Below are 20,969 nucleotides of genomic sequence, written 5' to 3' on the forward strand. Positions count from 1 at the left end.
CCACATTTAGAACTGTGTCAGCATCAGCGGTCTGTTGCAAGGGTAATGCCTCCCTCTAAAATGTATTTGTAGCTCAAACACCTTTAGACCTGTTATTGTCCACAGAAGTGTGAGATTGCATACCACCATCTGTTTGATTAGCCAGTCCTGTCTGTCACTATTGTCTCACACAGTTATATTACTAGATTTGAACTCCTGCCTGTCTAGGTCAACAGTCTAGTGAACTGCATATTAACAGCTGATGCCACAGAGGAGACCATTATTAGAATTGTCAGAAAGCACACACTTGAGTGGATGCCTTCAGCTGTGTGTTTGAGGCTCTAATCAGGCTTGTGAGTCCAATAACAACAATTCAACTGGTACAATGCCAGGACAAGGTTCAGAGGCTGTTCAGGGAAATACACCTAAATGGACAGACCTAAAGGAATGGTTACAGGTCAGTTTTTCAATGAATTTACATGAAAATGTAGTTAAACCTGCACCAGTTACTGACTCTTACAAAACCAAACTTTATAGACTGCAAAAATTGTTATACAAATACAAAAGTTTGGATATTGAAAATAGTTATTTAAATGAATGTATAAGTGAAAGAATAGTGCCAAAAGGGCTAAGGGTATTTAAATACCCTAACAATGTGATTGAGGGAAGTGTATTTCACAAAGACCTTTTAGAAGTTTTTAACAGATGTGGGCTAGATATATTAAGATGTATGATTGAAGAAAATGTTAGGATTAAAGCTGAACTGGTTAAAGAGATTGATATTTTAAATTAATGCATTAAAAATGACTTGATTTTTACAATTCCTGAAAAAAAGAATGAAATATGACAATATTTTTATTGACACAAGTAATGATTGTGATAACTTAGTTAAGCGAAAAATAAAAAGCTAGAAAGGGACCTTAATGAGTATAAAAATAAGGTAAGGTACTCGAACCCAAAAAAGCTGCGGTAGCGTTATCGCCTCACAGTAAGTCGCTGTCCGGTTCGATTCTCAGCTAGAGCGTCTTCTGCGTGGAGACATGCGTGAATGGGCATACCTTCGTTGAAGGTTGTGTGTCAGGCCTGGCAAGCCGGTACGTAAAAATCAACTGCCAATCATTAGAGGACCAGAGTTCCCCTGTGGCGACCCCTAACCGGGAAAAGCCGAAAGATGCAAACCCGAACCCAAAGAAAAAGGGAAGGGGAAGGAACAACAGATGATGATAACAAGGATAATGCAGTAGTTAGTGAGCGGGTTACGGACTTAGATGATGTCTCTGAATACCCCCCTTGTGTAGGTCCAAGAGACTAAGGAATAGGGAGGGTTATGAACAACAATATAGGTACACACATTTTCGGGCAAGAAGGGGGAGGGGGAGATACTAGGGCAACTCAGTACCAACCTCCCCGACTTGGAAAACAATTCCATTCTGCAAGACGAAATAAACCCCTATAGATATACTTTAGAAGATTTTAGTATGTACAATTTCAGTCATATTTCCTTAACCAAAGAGCATTTTAGTCTCTTATCAAAGGGAACCAAGTTAATTCCTAGTAGGAGGGGAGATTTAACCAAAACAATTATGGATGTTAAAACCTTTACTAGGAAATTTAACTTCCAGGTTATATTTCATCAGAATAAAAATTATGAACCAGGAGATCTGGTAAAAAGAAGTACATACAATCCCCCACTGCACCCCCAGATAAAAAATCTAGAGAATATACTCGAGAAAGAAATAAGAAAGAAGTATGGGAAAGTACACTATACAAGGAACTTAAGCCAGGCTGAAAGCAGCGTCCTTCATGAATTAAGAGGGGATTCAGGCTTAAGAATTATGAACCCAGGCAAAGGTGGGGGAATAGTAGTGATGAACAGCTTTGACTATGAGGGCAAAATTAATGCTCTTGGGAGACCCTAACAAATACTCCACAGTTTCAAAAAATGAAATAAATATTAGTTACAGAAGGATAAATATGGCCATAGAAAGTTTATTTTTAGATGGATTGTTAGATAGGAAGACATATGAATATTTAAAAGTGGACAAACCTAAAATTCCTACTATTTTTCGGATCCCCAAAATACATAAGAACAGAATGGATCCCACTTTGAGGCCAATAGTTTTGGCTGAGGGTTCCAAAACATTACCGCTAGCCAAATTCATGGATGTTAAGCTTAAGAAACTGTGGCTTAAGAAAACCAACATTTTGAGAGATTCTTGGGATCTTCTAAGGACATTGAAGCATGATCTATACAATGAGAATTTATGTTTCCTAACAATTGACATTGTAGATTTGTTCTCAAGTATTCCCCACAGTGATGGACTAAGATACCTGGAAGAACTAATTTTTGAGGATGAGACTTTAACCCACGATGAGTGTACTGTGGTGATGGAGCTTATAGATTTGGTTCTAAAGTTCAATTTCATTTATTTCAAAGGTGAATTTTTTCACCAGAAGAAAGGAGTAGCGATGGGTACCGCTTGTGCACCCACCTATGCCAATTTGGTCTTAGCCAAATGGGAAGAGAAGATGGGAACCGAATCATTATACAATGCCTACTTCTACGCGCGTGTGCAGCCCACAGCCCAACACATACAATCTCGCTATGTTAAAAGAGTTTAACATAGCGACACAGATTAAAAAAGCAACGGAGATCTCTGTTGCTTTTTAAACTGTCTCGCCATGTTGAACTCCTTTAACATAGCGACACATAGCTAAAGCAACGGAGATCTTGCGATCTCCGTTGCTTTTAAACCTGTCTCGCTATGTTAAATGAGTTTAACATAGTGAGACAGCTTTAAAATAAGCAACGGAGATCTCCGTTGCTTATTTTTAAAGCTGTCTCATATGTTAAACCCATTTAACATAGCGAGACAGTAAAAAGCAAGGGAGATCTTGCGTTCTCCGTTGCTTTTGCCCACAGCTCTGATGTACTGCGAGGCATGCGAGTACATCAGAACTACCGGCGAATACCAGACAGCTGCGGAAGGGCAGCAAAGAGGCATTATACAATGCCATTATTTAAGAAAAGTAATTATTTCTTTTCTTAAATAATGTCATTGTATAATAGCAATAACCCACTTCTGGGTGTGGTAATGCTGGATTTACCGGTTGTCTTTGTTTTTGGTCCTCGGGCCCTCACCGGGACCAAACCATGCCAACCGTGGGTAAATCCAGCATTACCCACACCCAGGCGTGGGTTATTGCTATAATATACAGTAACAACTGGTCACTTTATAGAATATTCCTGGACGACATATGTATCCTATGGGAAGGGCCAAAAGAAGAGATAGAAAAATGTATTGAATATATTAACAACAGTACTAATTTTCTTGAATTTACTTACAGAATAAATTATGAGAAGTTGGAGTACTTGGATATAGAAATATACAAGGAAAACTCACGTTTTAATTCCAGGGTATATAGAAAGAGTACCTATTCTAACTCTTATTTGCACTTTGAAAGTGCTCACCCTTTATACTCCAAGAAAAATATAGTTAAAGGACAATATATTAGGGCCTGCAGGATGACGTCCAGAGGCGAAGACTTTGAAATGGAAAAAAGGTTATTAAGGAAAATGTTTAGGATGAGGAAATACCCAAATGATATGATAGATAAAACTGAGACAGAAGTGACAGAAAGGAGACCAAATTACTTTAAGCCAATATTAGGATTACCAGTATTTGATATGGTAGGCCCAGTAAAAAAGGTAAATGACAATTTTGGCAGTGCACTCATCTTGGAGTATAATGCTTGTGCAAAAATGGTAAGACAAACTATAGATAAGGAATGGAATACATTTTTAGCATTTACTGACTTAGAGAAACTAAAGAATGAAAAGCTAAGAGTAGTTTATAAGAATTCAAGTAACTTCAAACTTTTATTGGAAAATGGTACAAACCAAGAAGTTCAGAGACGAAGAAAAAGGAAGGGAATGTTTAAAGGTGGACATTGGCAACAGTGTGCATACATTAGCAATACAGAAAGTATGTATTTGGAAAGCAGGGGAATCACCCTGGAAGGCAAGGATTTTAATAATTGTGACTCCTTTGGGCTTGTATATTTAGCGAAATGTCAAACCTGTGAAGCATTCTATATATGGAAGACAGAACGCAAGCTCAGGAGAAGGGTATACGAACATATGTATGACCTAGAAACAAACAAACAGACTAATGCATTGTACAAACACAAACAAAGCTGTGAAAATGCATGCTATACATTTTTTGTGATAGAAAGGGTGGAAAAGAGTGGCAGAGGGGGTTTATGGGAGGAATGTTTGGAGTACAGAGAATTATGGTGGCAGATAAGTTTGGAGGCCAATAAGCCACCGGGTCTCAATGAACATATCTCCATAGCCCCATTATTAAAATTGAGAGCAGCAAAACTGTCATATGCATTTGCACTTTATGTGAATTTTATCATGTTTTTACCCATGTTTTCCAATAGTTACAGTAGGTCTTTAAGCTTTTTTGTATTTGTATTTTTATTAAAAAGTTGGGTTTGTAATATGTTATGAACACAAGTGTTACACTCATTTATCAAAGGTATTGAACTTATTTTTCCCTTATATTTTCCTGTTTTTAACATTCTTTTAACTGAGTGAGGCTATACAATTTGCCTTTGGCTTACAATGCAGTTTTTATAATACCTGTAATTTCACAATTTATCCAATAGATGAAGTATCGAGTTCATTTAAAGCAAATATTCAAGTTGGTAATTTTAACCATTGAGTCCTACTAAATGTGTTTCTAATAGTATTTTAACTTTATAATTTATTCTTTGTAGTTAAGTGTTTTAAGGATTTTTATTTAAACATTTTTATTCATACATACAAACATTGTAACATTAAATGTGTTTTAATTGTGGCAACACAGGGAGATGCAACAAGAAAAGTTTTTGGTTTTAAACTAAATTAACCTTTCAATTAATTCACTAACATAATCAATGTAATTAAGTGAATGGTATAAAAGCACTAGTAGTTTGAACAGCCCACATCTGAGGAAGTGATTTTTAAAACGAAAACATATGGTGGAGCGTTAATGTGCTGTGTTTCTGTGGAATAAAGTGAACCGAAGTGTGCTGAACAGTCCCTGGGTTTTTTCACAATTTTCTAAGCTTGCCCTGCTCAGGGCTTTATTGTTTTGCCTGAAAAGCTACTTCATTTTATGGATTACAAGTTTTATTTGGAAGCTGCTGTGAATTTTGTTTTGTTTTTGAGGCCATATAACTCACATAAAATGTGTCTCAGTTATCAAAATGCTGCAGCCATGTAACTGTTAACCCTATATTGATTTATCCACATCACATCTGATGAGGAACTCATTATTACACAATTATAAGCATCTGTTATACAACCACAGTAGGTGAAAACAGCTATATTTAATCACTGACTATCTAAAGCCACATTCCAAAGAGCTGTGTACTAGCTGCTTCTGCCACAGGAAACTTTAACCTATAAGTGTCAGAAAGCACATACTTCAAGTCTGATTTAAGTATTATTTTGGATGACTCATGTATCCCCTAAAACACAGTTTGAGGGATCAATATAATTTAGCCATGTCAGTGTTTCACACAAGTGTGAGTCAACCATATCACCATCTGCTGGGTAATATAGCCCTGTCTGTCACTGATGTTGCTCACAGATACATTACTTATACATTGGCAGATTTGAACTGCTGTCTATCTATGCACACACTCTGCAGTACAGTGTATTAATCATTCATACCACAGGATAAGTCTTACCACAAGTCTGAAACATAAATTTGAGGGGATGATTGACCTCATCACTGAGGTGTTAAAAGCCAAATGTTTAGCTTAAAGTAAGTGAAAGAGTTGTAGGAGTTGTCCACTGAAGGGAAATGTACACACACAGGATCTGTTGGATAAGCCATCCTTACCTAGGACTCCAGTCATACACACACACACACACACACACACACACACACACACACACACACACACACACACACACACCCATACACTCATACTAGTTAGTGATTACTGGATTCAAACACCTACTTATCTAAGTCCTCAATTTAGAGAATGGGGTATTAGCCACTCATGCCACAGGAGAAATCTTGCTATAGCTGTGAGAGATAACATATTTGAAGGAGTGACCTCATCATTGAGTTGCAAGGCAAATGTGTGGCTTAAAGGTAAGTGAAAGAGTTGTGGGAGACCTCTTCCTGTGGAAATATTTCCACTGAGGGTAAGTGTACACACCAGATCTACTGGATAAGCTACCCCTAACTAGCAATTTAGTCACACACACTCATACTGGTTAGTCATTGCTGGATTCAGACACCTACTTATCTAAGTCCACAGTCTAAAGAACATTATGTCAACTGCCATTGCCAAAGAAGAAGTCTTACTACAAGTATGAGGTGGAAGTATTTGAAGGGATTACCTCATCATTGTGTTGCAAAGCAAATGTTTGGCCTAAAATGGATTAAAATTGTTGTGAAGCCCTCTCCCAATGTAAATGTTTCTCCTGAGTGGATGTGTATACACCAGATCTGTTGGATGAGCCAGCCCCACCCATCATTATAGTCACACACACTCAGACTAGGTAGTCATTGCTGCATTCGAACACCTACTTATCTAAGCCCACAATCTAGATAACATTATATCAATCGTGAACACCACAGAACAAATCTTATTACAAATGTCAGACAGCACCTAGTTGCAGTTTACATGACATACATCTGGGTGAATTTGCAATGTGTTGTGACAGACAAGACAGTAATGTGTTGTTCATAAATCACTACATACTGTAGCAATAACTTATAGGTTCACAGGTTCATAGCAGGTTACTAGGCTAATAGCCCAAGGGGCTTTACAAGCTTAGCTGTGTAAAAAAACAAGTATCCTTATTGACCATAGTTAAAAGGTTGTTGTTAGCAGAGTGATTCTATGATCAGTATCGACTGCTCCTATCCATGAGGGACATAGGTTCCACCCCTATGGTGAATTTATGGTCACCCATCTAGTTGTCAAGGTTGCGCTTAAAAGGAGTCATTGAAGAGCCCTGCTTCACATGGACCGGAAGCTTATTCCAGAGGTGTAGCAATCTTTGGGAGATAAATTTGTCTCTCCAGCATGTTCTGTTACTATTGATCATAGGCTAATTTGAGATACACATTACCCTAAAATCTGTTAAGTTAATTCTGCCCATTTGATTTCTGGATGTCCAGCACCCTCCTCTATGCTTCCCGGTCTTCTTTCCATTAGGGTGAGTCAGAGACTGCTCTTGTAACCAGGCTACAGGTTCACCATATCACACCCACCATTGTCTTAACCAGAGTAAACTTGGCTGGTTGGAATTGCCCAGTCTTCTCAAACTTAACCAACTCACTGAAGCTTGTAAATTAATCAACCAACCAGATAGAACTCTCACTGTGCAGGTCTCCATTGCTAACAACTCGGGTGATGATGTATGTCCATTGGCTAAGACTTACAACAATATCTGAAGACACAATCTCCTTAGTCCTTTTCCCTTATCCTGATCTTTAAGTTCTCTTGACATTGTAAGTCTGATTCTTAATGAAGCCTATATTCTATTTAGTATTATACTAAATCACTACTATGTATAACCTGCTGTTTGTTCTTTTGGCTTATATAACATCTATGTTATTATTTTTTTTCTATCCTGTAAATGTAACATGTAGTAACATGTATTTTCCATTATGTTGAAGACTTTTCTCCCAGGGCCTCTACTGATCAAAGGATTGCTATCAAGCTGACTGTTTCCAAGTAAAATAAAAATAAAAATAATAAATAAATAAAATTGTACCACTGAGTTTGTGCTTAGAGGGGTGCTATCTATATCATACGTAGCAAGAGCTACTTCTTTGCCAAAGTGGATAATGAGACAATTTTTGCGTTAAGTTTTCGTTCATGACTTTGGCACCAATAATTTGTCTATGTCAGCTCTTTCTGTAATAAGTTAACATCACTGGGGGATTCTCTGATTACACCCAGTTTACAATCATCTACAAACTTGGTAAGCCACAGGCCCTCAAACTTTGCCTGGACTTCAGAGAAATGAGAAATACATTGTAAACAGTAGAGGGCCCAGCACAGACCTTGTGGTACCCCACTGATAACTAGTCTACTTGTGGAGGTGGATTCTCCAACTTTGACAGTGTGCATTCTGCCAGTGAGCCAGTTGGCTACCCTTCTAGGGAAGTATAGTTTAATCCCAAACTGGGAGAGTTTCTCAATGACACCTGAGTGGGAGATTGCGTCAAAGGCCTAGGCTAAATGGATATGAGTGGTATGTACTGCTTTTCGCTCATCCAGGTCTTTGGTGAGATTTTCAAAGGAATCCACTAGGTTTAATAAACAAGATCTACCCTTGACAAAATCAAACTGGATCAGTTAAAGAGTTTGAAGGTCAAATATGTCCTTGTGGATAAGGTCCATGATGATTCTTTCCATGTCCTTGCAGATAAGACTGGTTAGACTTATGGGTCTATAGTTCCCAAGGTCAGTTGATGGACAGCCTTTGTGCAAGGGGATTACTGTTACTGTTCTGCACTCTCCCGGAACAAAGCCAGTGCTTAGGCTAAGGTTAAAGAGAGTGCCAAGTGATTCCCCCTAAGTCTTGTTTTAGATTGTTTAGTAAGCAGCCTGGGATGTTATCTGATTGCATAGAGGCCATGTGTTTGGCCTTGTGGAGCACTTGTATGACCTGTTCTTTGGAGATATTTGGTAGAAGACTGGTGTTGAGAATGCTTTGTGGTATAGCTGGTGGGGCCGGGGGGTGAAGTTATTGCTAAATCTGTCAGCTATCAGGTTGGCAATTTCCTTGGGTTCAGTGTGAGTGGTACCATCCAATACAGGTTTGGCACACAGCTGGGCATTCCCTTTTAAGTTCTGGATGCAGCTAAAGAATGCTTTATGATTGACTCTAGCTAGGCATGCTCCTTTAGTCTAATAACTATCCTTAGAGGACTTTACAAGATATCTGATTTGCTTGTTCAAGCTGTGGAGGGTATTCTTTCTCTGTTGAGAGAGTTCCCTCCTGTTCTTAGATATCAGTTTCTTTCTTTTGTTGCGTAACTTATTTGGGCATCTGAACATGTGAAAAGCATTGTAGCCTTGTATGGCCATGGTGCTGTCTGTAGCCTTGAACCAAGTTAGTGACTTAAACAGACATCAGCATCTTCCAAGGTGAGGAGTGCTTCCAGGGAGTGCACTTTACTGTTTACGCTCCTAGCATTAAGCAGCACGACCTTGAGTTTGTCTTTAGTGGATTTCTTTATGTCGAAGTTTTATTGTTTGCACATTGCCTAAAAAAGGAACTATGGGGAAGGAAAGCATCTTTGCCAGTACCTGAAAGCCTTGAGGTGACAGGTGATGGCCTTCTCTGGCAAAAGCATTGTGGACGGTCGACCCATTCTTCCCAGGCTAATAGATATTGGATCCCCTGGAGTGACACCAGAAGCTAAGCCAATTATTGAACATAATCATTTTTTTTCTTTGCGCACATCATTTGATGGATCCTGGCACCTGTCAAGCAGCTGACCATGACCTTCTCCTTGTTCAACCTGGTGAGGGGGACATCTGTGTGTCTCACTATTGAGTTGCCTATAACCAGTACATTAGGTTTTGAGGTGCTTTGCCTTAGGGGGTTAATTGTTGAAACACTGGTATGCATGTTGTATTGTGTAGTGGTGGATTCTGTTTGTATATCAGTATGTGTCTGTTTCCACTTGGAAGGTGTCAGGTCTTTAGACAGGCTCTTAGTGAGTACCTCCATGTATATGGATTTATGTGTCTTAACCATATCTTGTGTGAGAGGAGAGGGGTGTGTGCTGACAACCTGTTGACTGTCATGTTTATTGTTGTGTGAGAGGATTGATTCTGATTTCATGGTATAGCTGCATCTCTCACATACTGTATTTGTTTGTTTTAGAAGCAAGTGGTTGTCAGTATACATGGGGCAATTGCTACATTGCCTGAGGATGCCCATGTCAATCAGGCTGGCTAGAGAAATGGTGGGAAACTGTCCATCCATTATGGCAGGTGTATATTATAGTAACTAGTGGGGATGGGCTAGATGGACCAGGGTCTGCTGTAAGACTAACAGAAGCAGGTATTCTGTGGAGGGCTAGGGGTGGAAGACTTTGTCAATGCCTTAGAATGCACAGCTGAGTTGCTCCAAGGGCATTGCACACAGAGAGGCAGTGGAGCTAAAAAGATTTCTCTAGCAGATACCTAGGGAAGATTGTGTTTCTAAGCATGTGCATCTATATAAGGCAGTGCTAAACATTGTTGCTCAACACAAGTGTGGGGATTAAATATAAGCAAAGTTAAAAATGTTTTTTAAAGCAAACTAACCAATGGGAAACCCCAAGAGTGGGCCTTTTTCCAGCAATCCCCAACTCAGATGGGCCCTGAGCCACACACTTCTGCCACAAGGGTGCAGGGAGGCACGCTTAATGTTAGATGGCTGGTTTTAGTGCTTCAGTCAAACCAGTGAAGATTCAGCAAGTCTGACTTTAGCCTGTGTTAAGAAATGCAGAAGTACTAGAAATTTAATCATGGACATTGTTGTAGTGTGACTGATATCTATCTGCTTCACATTAAAATGTATTTACCAGTTGTATGTGGACAGTTGAGAGATATACCCCTGCAGTATCCATATTATAAATACTTTAATATATTAAAGTATTTGTAATATGAATACTGAAGGGGGTATACTTCTTCCCTGTGCACATATTTGCAGAATGTCCAGGTGTTAAGTCATTATGTCATTGTGTTCCTCAATCACTTAGTGTTTTTTCCAGCAAATCACAGAGGAATGAAGTCACTACATAAGAACATACAGCTATGTGTCACATTTTATATCATTATGAAAATGCATGCTAATACTATACCTATTATTGTAGCAACTTCATTACTTAATAACAGCAAGAATTGTAATTTGTCCCGAATTATGAGCCTTTGTTCCCTCATTACTTTTGGCTTTGTTTGGATTTCTTACACTTAGAGGTGGAAAGATATGAGCAGGGGTGGGATACTAGTAGACTAAAGAAAGAAATACCCAAGATACTGGTGGTGTGCATATATGTTTTATTCATATCTATCCAATACTTTCACAAGAGAAAATGTTTTGAGAAAGAAAACCTTAACTGTTTTACTTACTGCTGGACTGGAACATCTGCCAGTCTGTATCAATATTCTCTAAACCCGAACACTGAGCACATCACAAAGGAACTCATATTTCAGGTAGTAAAATTCATACTTCTGAAGGAACAATGAGAAAAGTGTGAAGCAAGGGATTATTTGTGCATCAGACTTCTTAACAATAATGTGAACTGAAACATCCTATGTGGTGTACATTAAGCCCTGAAGCCTATTATGCATGTAAGACTAAACTATCTCCTCAGAGTATTTATTTTATTTATTTATTTTACATTTGTTTACTAGGAAAGTCCAACTTGAAACAAGCCAATGTTCAGCATAGGCCTGGGGAGAAACACTCCAGATGCATGTCTTTGTAATGTGGGAGAAAACTGGAGCACCTGGAGGAAGCCCACATGAACACAGGGACAACATGCAGATTCCACACAGAAGGCACCCCACCCAAAAGTCAAACCAGAGAACCTCTTACTGTGAGCTGACAGAGGAAACTGCTGCACCACTGCATCATCCAAAGTACTATTGGTATTGCTTTCTGTTGTGCAGAGCGGCTAATCACAGAAACAGGAAGAGCACCATATTAAAGTGACTAAAAGTAAGTCTTCAGTCTTTGTCATGGGATATGAACTGTCAGTTACCCTCACTTAACATTGCTGTGTTATTACAAGTATCATGCAAATGCTGAGGACTGAAGAAGGGAGTTTGGATTATGGGCCATTTCTGGCCACATGTATGGTGCATGAATCTATTTTTTGAACAGATTAAAGGTTTAAAATGGGCTGATAAGACAGTGGTGAAAATGGGGGAAGCAAAGGCTAGGACACTGGGGGAAAAATAAAGGAATGTAGAGGATGGTGGTGGAGGGAATGCATCCTAGCTATACACTTTTCACAACCTACCAGTGTATTTGTACAATAATTTGATGAATTTGGACAGTCACCACATCAAGATTGTGTGACAACAACTTAATAATGTCTGGCCAATTGGACTAAAATCAAGTGTGTTGTGTCATGCACACACATATGTGAAATGGAGAGCAGCTATCTATGGAGTGTATTCTTTTGTGGGACAGGTGTCCTTTTTTTAAGAGAGAGAGAGAGAAATGTTTGGGATGGTAATTAGGAATGACAGAGAATATTCAGGTAAGGTAAGTTAGGTAGCAGGTGCAGACATAGAGGGCATACAAAACAGACAAGGATGGTGATGCGCATCAAAGGTCTTGGACACCATAACTGGGGATAGGTATGGGAATTTAGAGGTGAATTCTCATCCAGAATGAATACAGTGTGAATATAGTCCTCACTCTCTGAACTTTCATCAGATTCCCCTGTCCCAGACACATTGGTCAATATCGGATGGAGCATCAATATAGCTATTCGATGCAGGAGCGTTTCCATTCAGCCAATGCAGCCACCAATATCCCTCTCCATTATCTCCTCCACCAGCCCTGAAAGCTCTTGACAGATGATATAGTCACCAGCTTAGTCTGTCACTAAGCACCAGCCCCCAGGGCAGAGCTATCTGATGCAATTAGTGCAAGTGGTCCAGCAGTTGTGGTGGCAGTGTTAACAGGCTGTGACCCAGATAGGCTAGGTGCTTGTGGTGGTCCTAGTCTCTGTGGCCATTCTAGTTTCCCATGTTGGTCGTTGTTCATGTTGCAGCAGGAATTATAGTCTAAATGTCATTAGAGAAACAAAACACAAGATACAGATAAGGCAGAGGGAGAAATAACATATAAAATATCATAAAAATCATGTAATTGTAAAATATTCCAGTCCATGCATATTCCCACATAACTATTTACAATTGTCACACACTTGTTAAAGTCAACCAAAAATGAAGCAAGGGAATCCAACACCAATCTTTATTAAAACAAATAACACGTAACGCTTTCGAGCAAGGCTCTTTGTCAATACTGGCAGCTGGTAAGTCACTTTTATACTATGACTGTCCAATAAAGCATTAATTAGAAAAATCACATGATGTAACATCAATTATCTAAAAGCCATAGTTCACCTTATTAGTACATAATGCTTTCGGCTTTTAGCTGTGGGAAGACTATAGCACCTAAGGTGGTGTTATTTGCCTGTGACACTTGTTAAAATCCACATTATTCTCATCAACAGTATCAACATTATCCAATTACCGTGACTACTATATATATATATATATATATATATGTTTTATTCATTTCAACTTATAAAATGTGTATGTGAAATAATTAAATAGTTATTCTAAACTATTGATTGCAAAATTATTATTTTTTAAGTAAAATAGACTAATCGCCACTGCTTGGATTTGAACCCACAAGCATCTACATTGACTGAAACATTAGGTAATGCCATATTTCAAGAGACGTTCAAGCATCTATGTATGGTTTGTATATATAAAGTATACGTAATCTTGTCTAACCATATCAGACACTTATGGACTGATGTCAATAGAACTGATAAAAATGTCTTCCAAATCACTGTTAATATAAAATGTTGCACAATAATACCCGAGTCCTACTTACCTCATGCCACTCTGAGGTATTGTGGTCTCTCTGTATGTGCCTCCCTATTTCCTTCTAGTTCTGCAGAAACTGCATAGACCAGAAAAAAAATAATTATCAAGTTGTCATGTTGGCAGGTTATGATATTGTATCTCCTAGTAATGGCCCCCTGTGCTTATTCAGATCAGGTGAGTTATGGGTCCTAAAATATTTCTCCCAGCAGTTAAGTAGGTCCTGCATGTGCCTTTTCATGTCACTGCAATGATAACAGCATTGTTCATCAGTGCTCAGGATGCCAGTTGCTTTGGTGTCAGACTTGGCCAAAGTATTCCAAGCCTCAGCCTTGTACTAATACCTGGTGTAGTATCCCTGCAACAGTCATCAGATGAAACATTTAATGAGGAGTCCAAGAAAAATCTCCTCCTGATACCACCATTGTGCTTTATATGAACCACTACCCTCACCATCATGTCCCATGTTTTCTTAAAGGTATCAGGAAGAATGTCAGGGAATTGTAGCCCAGTTCAGACATCACATGTACTGTGGACACCTACAAGAATAATAGAAATTCTTTTAATAACATGAATAACCAGGAGAGAGAACTGTTACAATTCCTTACTACTCAAGGGCTTAGGTTTTGTAAACCTAATAAGGGTGGTGGATTGGTTGTTTTTGACGTGAGTGATTATCAGAACAGGATGAATGAATTGCTTAATACTGAAGCATACGCACCTAGTTCCCGGTGTGAGGTGAACAGAGCCTACAGTACTATTAGGAACTGTATTGAGGACCTGTTTATTGAAGGCCAGATAGAACAAAAAACATATAATTATTTAGTAATGTCATTTCCCAGATACCCTTGTATATTTGGCATTCCTAAGATCCACAAAAGCATTGAGAATCCACCATTAAGACCTTTGGTGGACAGTAGGGGTTCCCCTACTTATTCTTGTGCCAGGGTCTTGGATGCCATTCTACAAAAATATTTGGCCAAGGAGTCCCAAGTCTGCAAAGACTCTTGGACTTTTTTGAAGAACATCGACACCTTGAGTTTTGATAAGAACTACAACTTCCTCACCATTGACATCAAAGACCTATATACTAGCATACCCCATGACATAGCATTAGAATGGGTAGGGTTTATGCTCATGAAACATAAAGCTCCAACTAGGGAAATTGACCTTGTATTTGCTCTTTTGGACTTGGTCTTAACAAACAACTATTTTTTGTACTCTAATGAATTCTTCTTACAAAAAATAGGGGTCGCTATGGGCTCGCCATGTGGGGGAAGTGTAGCAAATCTGGTAATGGCCTATTGGGAATCAGAGTTTGTCTTTAAAGGCAACCAATTCTCTGACACCTTCTTGTTTTATACAAGGTTCCTGGACGACATATTTATTTTATTTAAAGGTAGTGAGAGTGAAAGTCACCAAGTAATCGAATATTTCAACAACACTACTGACTTTCTTCAATTCACTCACACATTTCATTGTGATACTATTGCTTATTTGGACATACTCTTAAGCACAAACTACGATTTAAACACATTTATAGCGAACATTTTCAGAAAATCCTCATACTCTAACACTTTCCTTCATTTCACCAGCTGCCACCCTCATCATCAGAAGAAATCTGTTGTGAAGGGACAGCTGGTAAGAGCTTCCAGAATTGTTAGTTTAGATGAGGATTTTACCAAGGAATGCGCCCACATACGTAAAATGTTTACCCATAGAGGCTACCCAGAAACATTTCTTGACCCGATAGTCCAGGAGGTAGTGGATAAGAGAAATAACAATGTATACCTACCACTGTTGAGGGTTAAGCTTGAAACACCTTTGATGGATAGTGTTGTAAATTTGATCGAAGAGGGCCTACATGGACAGGACGAGAGCACTGTATTAGATACTGAACAACCTAATAATAAATCTACTGTTAAATTTATAACTACTTTCAGTACAACGAGCACCCTTTGTTCATCGATACTAAGGAAAAACTGGGACTTGTTTAAATTGCAACCTGAATTACTTGAAAAACTGGAGGACCAACCTATGATAGTGTATAGGAAAGGTAACAACATTAAAACTCTATTAGAAAGACACAATACACCTACAGTGAGGTGCCCTGGTATGAACAAGTGTTTTAACTGCAACTACTGTAAACATGTAAACAAAGGTAACTCGTTTAGTCTGAATGGACAAAAATTCAAGTTGAAATATAAATTTGACTGCAATTCCACATTTATCACTTACCTAGCCAGGTGTACATCCTGTACAGCATACTATATCGGTAAAACCGAAAGAAGACTGCGGGACAGGATGTACGAACACCTGTATGCCATCAGAAAGGGAAAACTTGAGAATGCTCTTGCTAAACATGTGGAAGTCTATCCTAACCACGGTTTCAGATTTATGGCCATTGACCAAGTGAGAATAGACCCGAGGGGAGGCCCTAGAAATTTGAAACTTGAGGAATTAGAAGTAAAATGGCAGGTGAAGCTGAATGCGTACAGCCTCCCTGGTTTGAATGATTTTTGCTCAATTGGTAGTTTACTAAAATTAAATAGTCTAAAGAGATGACTTTAAACAGCATTAGATAAACCTTTCACTTATACACACATACACATCTATATATATACACATCTATATATATACAAATTTCTTATTAATAATTTTCTTTCATTATTATTTTTAGTAATAATTTCTTATTGTTTTTTTATTATTATCCTTTTCACTATTTTCCTTTACAGAAGACTTCAATGACCTTTGGACCAGGACTCAACATGACCTTATCTGTATACATGTTTTTGGTGTTTATGTGACTATAATAATGTATACATTTTATGATTCTTGAATATTTAATAATATAAATTATTATATTTTAATTAGATATGCTTACTAGCATTTCAACTGTGTTTAACTTAATAATGGCACATGGGTCATGCTTTTTATGTTCCTATTGCTTGTATTTTGAATACAAAGATTATCTATTTGTTAACTATAATGGGAACTGTCGCTTTAAAATTTTGAAACTTTAAAATTTTAAGCCTAAATGGCTAATTGGAAAACACAGGCTAATTGTTCAGCCTTTTTAAATGGTATTTATCGTTTGTTGCTGTGTTTCTGAAGAAGTCAGCTCACAAGGGCTGACGAAAAGCGCTTAAAAATAAATATCTCGTGTCGACTGTGCACACTGCTCACGGCTTGATTTGATTTTTTTATCACATGTACTAGTGTCATCATTATGTCAATTTTGTTTAAGTAAAACAAAATGCTTTGGAGGGCATTAAATGTTAGTAACTGTTAGTGATATCACCTTAGACTCAGACCATAAATAAGGAACCTGAATTTCTTTAACCTGTGTATTAACTGCTTATGCCACAGGAGGGCTAAATGTCCCAGGGTGTAAGTAGAGGCATACAATTAAAAAAGGATTGGGCAGACACCTGCTTCTGACAACCCTCACTTTGAGTTGTTCCTCTGTTGGAGGAATAATTTAAAAAAATGTATGTATTTCTCTGGAATATTTCCCATTCCAATGACTTTTCTAATATTGCCAGTGTGAACTGATACATGTCACAGCCAAGCTTATGTGTGTGGCCAATAGCAAAGGTTTGGTGCATGCATAACCTTTTCCTGCATTTTTGCCATGGGCAGTGAGGTGCCAGTTATTTACAGTAATTCCTGCATAGTGTCATTGTTCATAGGTTCATAGGTAGATACTAGGCTATCTGCCCTAGGGCATTTATAAACCTAGCCAGAGTGTATTTGGCTTCCGCCTCCCTATTAGATTAGCCTACTGTGCCTCTGTAAAGTAGGTCACAGAAGGTACCCTTTTAAGATTAGTTTACTGTGCCTCTGTCTAGCAGGGACACAGGAGAGATCCCAGGGGTGAATTTGCGATTTCCCATCCACGCGTCCAAATTTTGCTTGAAGAGGGTCAGCGAGGGACTATGTCTAACATGAATTAGGATTCTATTCCAAAGTGAGGGGCACCTCTGGGAAATTAATCTGTCCCTCCAGCATGTCCTATTTATTTTTGTGCTGAGGTTTAGGTCCCTGGAGCGTGTAGCTCTAAGGGACTTGGATTTTTTGAGGTGGAGCATGTCCATTAATTCTGGGTTTGACATGGCTTTGTACGTCAGGCATAGATCACCTCTGAGTAGGCAGTAAGCAACTGAGTAGAGCTGGAGTTTCTTTAGTCGAGCTGCATAGGACATCTGTTTGTAGCCAATGATCCTCTTGGTGAGGTACTTTTGGGGTCTCTCCAGTTGCTGCAGGTGTCGGGTAAGGTACATCCCAAAAGGGGCATTGTATTCAATTATGGGCCTGATGAGTGATGAGAAGAGGGGCACAATGACCTCTCTTGATCTAGATGTGAACCCTTTCATGATAAGGTGGGCTATATTGAAGGTCTTTCTAACCACTTTGGCAACGTGATTATCAAAGGAGAGATTACTATCTACGTTGGTCCCCAAATCTCTAATTACTTCTTCCGTACTTAATGGATTACCACCTATGTGATAATTTGTGAGCACCTTGTTTTTCCCAAAGGGGATGACTATGCACTTTTTAGCATTTAGCTTGAGGCCGTGGCTCTGGCACCAAGCATCCGTCTCTGTGAGACCCTTTTGGAGGATGCTTGTGTCAGCTGGAGATTCGATTATGGCCCCAGTTTGCAGTCATCTGCAAACTTTGTCAGCCATAATCCCCCTGTGTTAGCCTGAACCTCAGAGAAGTATATACCGAACAAGAGAGGTCCCAGAACTGAGCCCTGTGGGATGCCACTTGTAACTGGTTTGGATTCGGACATGGCACCTGCAATTCTGATCATGTGGGTTCTATCTCTGAGCCAGTTTGCAACCCATCTTGTCATATAGGGGTTGATATTTAAGCTGGTAAGCTTATTTATGATGCCTGAGTGGGGTATTGTGTCAAAGGCTTTTGTGAGGTCCAGGTAGGCTGTGTGGACTACCTTGCCCTCATCTATGGCTTTGGTAACTGTTTCAAAGAAATCAACTAGGTTTAAGAGGCAAGATCTGCCCTTAACAAAGCTGAATTGGGTAGGGTCCAGTGTCTGGAGGCTCCCAATGTCTTTGTTTATGAGTTTCATGATAATACGCTCCATAGCTTTACAGATCAGACTAGTCAGGCTTATGGGGTGATAGTTTCCAGGGTCCGTTGTGGCACCACCTTTGTGGAGTGGGACCACTGTAGCTGTACGCCATTCTTTGGGTACATATCCTGTAGTAAGGCTAAGTTTGAACAGTGACTTAATGTGAGGGTTCAGTTCTTCTTGGAGCTCGTGTAAGACACAGCCTGGGACACCATCCGGTCCCATAGATGCTGTGTTTTTTGCTTTGGAGAGGGCAGCTTTCACCTGTGCATCTGTGATGTCAGGGAGGTTACATTCAGTTGGGATAGGCGTTTGCTCCTTTGGGGGAAGGGGAGAAGTTTGCGCTGAATCTGTCTGCCAGGATGTTGGCTATGTCTGTAGGTTCGGTATATTTTGTACTGTTATGCAACAATTCAGAGCATATCTGGGAGTTTCCGCCCATGTTTCTGACATAACTAAAGAAGGCCTTGTGATTATCTTTAGTGTCTAGGGCAATTTTTCTTTCGAAACTGGCCTTTGATGATTTTATGAGGGATGGCAATTGACATGCGAAGAGTAAAGAGAGACTTTTAGAATAATGATCTTGTGTGATGACCTCTTGTTTTCAATCACATCATGTTGTACTTATGTTAAAACACATACTGGGGTAGGGGTATACAGAGTTTACAGGATGTGATGTTATACACACCATATATCAGTACATTGGACACTTGGAGTGATGAAAATTATATCCCAATGAAGCCACAATCATCTGGAGGTGCCAAGGATAGCATTTATCATGTTTAGCATTCATTATACACACTTGTGTTGCAACATTCACATTTTAAATTGCAAGTGCAGTTCAGGTTCAAAGTAATGTAAAAATTAGTAAGTTAGTATGATCCCTAAGGTAAACTTATCTTCATGTGGATTCAGACCCTGCACTCACCATTCTGTTATGCAAAACATATTTCATTAACATGTTGAGCCACTGAGAAAGTTACATAACAGGTGTGTTTCCTGCTGCCACTATTGTTGAAAGTACTGACTAATGAGCACTGTCACAAGTCTCATTTGAGCAACTAATAGCCAAATATTTGTACGTACAAAATAATTTTTTGAGTTTTTGCCGTGGGAAGTGAATTATCATTCAGTGGAGGGCATCAGTGAGGGGCCCCACCACACAATGCCAAGTGTCACATAAAGGATTAAGCCAAAAAAAATTCATAAATCAGTGTGATGACTTCTCATCTTTGTGGTCTCAAACAAGTAAACTGTTGGTAGTAAGGATCTCTACTTTCAGTGAGACATCACCCTCACTATATTTGAACCCTACACCTATAGCATTACCATGAAACATTTTCATGACAATTTTTGACAACTGAATGTTTACAAATTAATTAGAGAAAATAAAGCACATGTACTCAGCTTTGTACATTTGACATTTACATTCAGACAGCAATATGACCATGCTATCATATAGTTATCATTTTCCTGTCACATTACAGTTTCTGGTGAATGTGACCCATGCAGAAATGATGATAGTTAAGCATGATAAATTAGAAACAAATGTCTGCAAGACAATGGATTGTGCTATTTCCTTCTGTGTACCTACGTACCATTACTTTTTGACATATTGCAATGAGCTTGACTTTTGTTCCTATATTTCTATAGTGTATATATGTATATACACTCACTTTGTCATCACAGGAACATAATCCTGTTAAGTTTCTCTCCTAAGTCAGAAAATGTACATGAAACCTTCTCAGTAAGAGATTTCTCTCTGACTTAACATCTGTAAGTGTAATACACATTAGCAGGAATGATAAACAAGAAACTGAAATTGTACAACTGCTAATGATTCACACTTGCAAGGCAACACAGTTCTTAATATACTCTTGTACTGCTTGGGTGTGTGTATATCATTGTATAGGTACTAACACCATGTTTACCTGCCTCATTCCTTGACCTGATTGAGTAATTCAGGAATGATAATGAGCTGACACCTAATGTATATATTCAATGTGTTTGGAGGGGACAATCTTCACCATATAAGCAGAACCTGGGGTGATGGAACTTCCACTGTGCTAGAGAAGACTGATTTCCCAAGTGCTGCCTAACAAAACTATTGTTGCTGTTTGTTAGAGTAATTGCATTTTCAATCATTTTGGAGGACTATGTTCAAATTTCTCAAAGCATCTAATGATCTTTACAAGAACTACTTACAGATTTATATTTTGAAAGCTTTTAGCTGCAT

Source organism: Protopterus annectens, chromosome 4.part1, assembly GCF_019279795.1.
Source record: "Protopterus annectens isolate FY-2018-M chromosome 4.part1, PAN1.0, whole genome shotgun sequence".
NCBI classification, from domain to species: domain Eukaryota; kingdom Metazoa; phylum Chordata; order Ceratodontiformes; family Protopteridae; genus Protopterus; species Protopterus annectens.